This window comes from Mastigoproctus giganteus, chromosome 2 (assembly GCF_048544385.1).
Source record: "Mastigoproctus giganteus isolate SK-2022 chromosome 2, ASM4854438v1, whole genome shotgun sequence".
NCBI classification, from domain to species: Eukaryota; Metazoa; Arthropoda; class Arachnida; order Uropygi; family Thelyphonidae; genus Mastigoproctus; species Mastigoproctus giganteus.
In genome coordinates this window covers 230,075,295-230,081,294 of record NC_143576.1, presented here as the reverse complement: position 1 = coordinate 230,081,294, position 6,000 = coordinate 230,075,295, and positions in this window count along the sequence as shown.

Below are 6,000 nucleotides of genomic sequence, written 5' to 3'. Positions count from 1 at the left end.
GGAGTTTCCCCCATCTCCGCGTAGTTTACATTGTGGGTGAACCAGTTGACTGGAAAAGCCAGAGATTTAAAAGTGTATGAATATTGTACATGTGTAGCGTTGTGTACCGTTGTTCATCTGGTCGTTTAGCCGCTAGACCCCTACTGAGGCCAGACGTTGCCCCACTTTCTCCCCGTGGAGGCAGACCAGGTAATTTCCTGAGATTTCAGTAGCTAGGAACTTTAAAAAAAAAAAAAAAAATGATCGCATACGCGTCGCGGGAAACGCTAGGGAGAAGTCCAGAATGTTCGGCGAAATTAATTTAGATTGGTGACTTTAGATTGTGTGGGGCGTGTTCACGTTGCTGTCAGATAGAGTGGGGAGAACGCTGAAGACCGGGGGAAGATAGATAGAAGTATGGAGCCGAAAGGGAAGGCAGCTCCAGTTTACAGTGGGGCATGCCCATGCCCCACCAGAGGGAAAAAAGGATGGAAAAAGGGGGAGGAGACAGCAAAACCATCTCCTCCCCCTCCCACACAGGGAGAGGGAAAAATAGTAGGCCAGTCAAGGGGACTGGCCCAGATCGCAAATAGGGCATGGGTGCAAGAGGCTGCAGGCCACGTGCCGAGGCAACAGGGTTGTGCCATCCGGGAACCCAGCGAGGGTGTTTCCATCCAAGGTTTTGGTCTAGGTTTGGTAGTGATTTATGTAAGTTCTGGTTACGCATTCACTCATGGGGTACAAGTCCCGTCCGTTGTTCAGCGAGTTTGTCCTCCTCGGTGGTGACTCCGTCCATAGATCGGCAATTAGGAAATCCGGACAGTCAGCCAGGATTTTGGTGGCAGTCCATGCAGATTATGTCATTCTTTGGTTCAGTTCTCTCATGGGATCAATGTCCCGTCCATGGATCAATATTCAGTTTCGGTATGTATGCTGTGTTATTCTGGTTGTTCTGGGTTTGGTGGCATAGGTAGAGTCTGTCGCCTTGCAAATAAGCACTGCGCAAAGTTAGTGAGGGCATTGTAGGTTGCCTCGTCTTCTAATAGGTGGTGCTCTTGTTTTTTAGGATTGAAGCGGACTCGTGTGATGAAGTTACCCCAAAGATCTTCATACAATTCACACTCGTGCAGCAGGCGGTCCCAGGTTTCAAGGGAGCCACAAGCACATGCTGGGTTATTTGTTAGTCCGAAGAGGTTAAGCTTAAAGCGGATGGCTCCATGTCCAGTGAGAAGGTAGATGACATGGAGACCAGGGCAGAGCCATGTGGGTATTTTGGGTATACTCGTTGCAAGTTTGGGAGGAACCTTCGGGTGACGTCTCCTTTGTCAGACATCGTCCAGCGTTGTTGCCATATTGATGTTAAGTAGGTTTGCAGCCTGTACTTCTCAGCTTGACAATTATTTGCCGGGTCCGTGGTGTGGTCCTGGAAGGTTGTGGCTTTGCCGCGTCTGAGTTGCTGAAGCATGCCGGTGCGAGTCACCTCAAGGTCAAGAGGGAGAGCACCCGTGATCACTTGTAGTGCATGGGTAGAGACTGTCTTGCATGCTCGGGTGAGGGTCAATAGGATGGGTCTATGTATAATATCCAGTCGTCTGCGGTTTACCGCTGTTGAGGCTTTGTGGAACCAGACACCGGAGGCGTATGTGATTGCTGGAATAATGGCTGCTTTATAAAGGATGGCAAGGGTGCGCCTTTTTAGGCCCCAGTCGCGACGTGTGACTCTCGTAAGCATGCCAGCATATTTTTTCATCTTAGCCTGTATATATTTTAGGTGTGGGGTGAAAGATAGATTACGGTCCAGGATAACACCCAGATACTTTAGTTCTGTGGCTAGCTGAATTGTTCTATTGTTGATTCTTATTTGCGGCGGTCTAGTTGGGGTTAGGTAGCCCTTAAGTAAGATGGATTTGGTCTTGGTGGCCGATATGGTGAGTCGAAGCCTTTCCGTCCATTCTCGCAGTGTGGTTACTGCTGCATTCGCGAGAGTTTCTAGTTGAGCTCTTGAATCTGCAGTAAGCGTTAGGGTCAGATCGTCTGCATATGCCAATGCCTGTACGCTCCCTAAGTCGAGGGAGAGGAACTCATCCAGTACATAGTTCCACAGGAGAGGTCCTAAGACAGAGCCCTTCGGGCATCCCCGGTGTATTTGTCGGTCAACCTTGCAGTAGGGGGCCTGTACCAGGACCCGTCGGTTGGTCAAATAGCTTCTTGCGCAATCATAGAGGTTTGTCGGCAATTGGGCAGCCCTGAGTTTTGCGAGGACGCTCGGCCACCAAAGGGCGTCGAACGCCCCCGCAAAGTCAATAGAGATGAGGAGAAAGTATTTTTGCCGACAGCTCTCCGCCATGTTAAGGATGGATTCCAGTGCGTCGACAGTGGAATTTCCTGGCTTAAATCCAAATTGTTTGTTGGCTGTTAAGCTAGCAGTGGTATAGTGCACTTCAATCCTCTGTCTGAGCAGCTGCTCCAGTACTTTGTTGAGCACAGACAGTAGGGCAATTGGTCGATAGGAGTCTGGTTTATGCTGTGGTTTGGATGGATTTTTTAGGATCAATTTGATGTTTGCCACTTTCCAGTCGAGAGGGAAACAGCCTCAATGGAGACAGTGGTTGTAAAGGTCCAGGAGCAGGTCTGGGGTGTATTCAGCCACTTCCCTAACCAGCTCTGGCTCAAGCATATCTAGCCCTGGAGTTTTCCTATTTCTTATCTTGCTTATGACAGTTTGTAGTTCTGGGTGGGTAAAAGGCTCCTCCGTTCTAGGGGATTTATATACTTCATTGGTCTGGCATAGCAGTTGCTGCTCAGGAGTGTTGTTGCCTTCGATTGTTTTGAAAGTGGCGTCTAGTATGTTATTAACTGTGTCATGCCAGTTGTTGGTCATGACACGTGGCGTTACGGTGGAAGGGGTTACCTCCCCCCTAGGCAGCTTGTTTGTGGTTATACGGTAAATAATGCTCCAGGGATCAGAGTTGCCGACAGTAGAGACCAGATGCTCCCAGGACAGCTTTTTCCGCTGCCTGATCATCGCAGTATAGGTGTTCCTGGCCTCCCTGTACTGTTGCCTGAGAGTATCCGTCTCAGTGGGTGGCCAGGTCCGTCTGGCTCTTTGAAAAGCGCTTCTCTTCTCGTTCATTGCTCTTCTAAGCTGGTCGAGCTCTTGCGACCACCACGGGCTGATAGGAGTAAAGTGCAAAGTGTAAAGTGTAAAGTGTGTTTGGTGTCAAGCGGCACCAGGGGTTTCCCCCATCTCCGCATTGCTTGCATTGTGATGGGTGTGCCAGTTTACTGGAAATGCCAGAGATTCAAAAGTGTATGGATATTGTACATGTGTAGTGTCGTGTACCGTTGTTCATCTGGTCATTTAGCCGCTGGACCCCTACTGAAGCCCAACGGGCTGATAGGAGTGTGGCAGGTGTGGTGGTTTGTTCGAATTTTTGGGGATTAATTTTACCTTTGTTGTCTTCCATTTTTTTGGGGAAGATGTCCTTAGCCAAACAGCTGTTATACAGGTGTAAAAGGAGGTCTGGAACTATCTCCATAGTCTTCTTAATAATTTTGGGTTCTAAGTAGTCCATGCCTGGACATTTATTGTTTCTTATCTGGATTGCCATTTGTTGCAGTTCATCCTGTGTGAAGGGTGGCTCCTGAGTGTCTGTTGAGTAAGCTTCATTATCTTGACAGACGATAAATTGCTCTGGCAGTGTTGGCTCTATTGGTTCCGGGAAGATGGCATCCAATATATTGCTTATAGATTGTTGCCACGTAGTGGTATAATCACCTTGTGGTGTCTGGGTGGTTGAAATGACTCCCCCCCTGGGAAGTTTATTCGTGACTATCTCGTATACCAGTCTCCAGGGTTCGGTGTTCCCTGTTGCGCTGGCAAAAGTCTCCCAGGCCTTGCGTTTGCTCTTAACGATCGCATTTGTATAGCTGTTTCTGGCTTCTCTATATCTTTCCCTTACAGCTTGAACCTCATGGGCCGGCCACGTGCGCCTTGCCCGTTGGAATTGTTTTCTTCTTTTAATTGTTTCCCGTTTGAGCTGTTGAATTTCCAGGGTCCACCAGGGGACAGCCCCCAGATCGGGCTTCTTCTTTTTATTGCTGCATTGCTGGCTTCTGTTATTATCTTGATTACTTTAGTTTGGGTTTTATTGGGTTCCTCGAGCTGATTTATCTCAGTTAGGTGTTGGGCCGTTGCTGGTATTAGGATTTCCTTAAAACGTTCCCAATTTGCTTTGCGAATGGCATAGCAGCTTTGTATTTGCTTAGATATTGGGGCTCTGTCAAGTGACCTTGCTATCTGATAGGTAACTACTCTGTGATCGGACGTTGTCCACGAATCCCGAACAAGCCAGTCCTTTATATAGCCTGCGACGTTCCTAGTGGACAGCGTGATGTCGATCGTGGCCTCTCACAATGTGTTACAGAACGTGGGCAGTTAGTGCGGCCTATTTAGCACCAAGATCGAGGAGATGGAAAGGTATTCGTCTAGTATTTGCCCGTTCCGAGTTCCGCTTCTGTCCGGAGTCAGGCTGTGCCAGGTGGGGGATCGGCAATTGACATCCCCCTATGATTATTTTCTGGTCCTTGAGCATGTCCACCAAAGCTTGAATGTATTGTGTAGTTGGGGTAATATCCTTCCCCAGTCTACAGTACAGTGCTACTATGTAGAACTGGCCTAGCGGCGTCAATAAGTGGGCACAAGCTGCCCATGACGAGCACAGTTGTTTAACTTTCGTGACTGTGGTAGTCTGGGTTGCGCACCACTACCGCCGCCCAAGGGGTATCTTCCTCTTCGTCTACTATCTTATACGTGGTTGGGTATCCGCACACCCGTTTAGAGTGGGTGTACGGCTCCTGGAGTAGGAGAATGTCTGCATTGATTTCGTTAGCTTTTATCCTTAGCTGTTCTGCCACTGCCCTTGCTCTTTGCGCATTTTGTTGGATGATCTCTATTTTGGATGTATTATATTTCTTATTGTTTGTCTCCATAGTCGGTTCTCTTTTTGATATTGACCCTTTGCTTTGATATAGACCGGGCAGTTTGGATCTCTAATCGAATGTGTGTATTCCATTTTGGCTTTTTTACAACTGGCACAGGTTGGATCCTGTTCCCTGTTGGGGCAAGTTTTGTACTCATGGCCCTTGCCAGAAGTGGCCGCAGGTAGACATTGCCTGAGTACAGGTATGGGTTGTGTGTCCGAACTTGCAGCACCGGAAGCATTTCGGCACTGCTGCATGCTTCCTGAACCGGTGAGATTCCCATTCTATATATATTCTGTTGCAGTTTTTCAGCTGTTGCCATGCAGATGGCAACAGCTGAAATACCTTTCTAGTACCGGTTCAATACCTTGGTGTTACCGTGCATTTTTCTTGTGCTTCCTGGGCTAAATTTCTTAGATTTCTGGTGACAATTTCAGTTGCTAGTTGTTCAGGCGTTACGTCTTTGTCTACATTAAATATTATAATTGCAGGCCCACGCTTTTTTGGCGGCTCCACTATTAGCCTTAACTTGGCACTTAGTTTGGGTTTAGGTTTGGGTTTTCCACTATTGTCTGTATATCTTATAATGGAAAACCCAACTTAGTTTGGGTTTTCCATTATTGTCTGTATATCTTCCTTATTTTCTGTTTCTGTTATTAGTCCTGTGCTTCTTGTTTTTCTTACTGCTTTAATTCTGGTAGTCCTCAGGTCATCTTTCATCTGTTTCATAAATTTAGCCTTTAGTTCTTCGCTGGATTGGACATTTTTATTGTTTTCCACGGCTGTCGGTATGAGTACCACCAAGTTTGGTGTTTTCAAAAGTGGTGGCCTTTTTTCTTGTTGCCCTTCTTTGTTTGGTTTGGTTGTAATTAGTTTGAGCCATTGCTCAACGCCTGAGCATATGTGGGGGCACGCTGTTGCATTTGATTTGCACCACATTGTTTGTAGAGTTGTACCTTAACGTTTGCCTTTTCATTTTCTAGGAAGGTTTCTATCAGCATGGCTTCCATCTTACTGAAAATGTTTGCAATCTGCGAT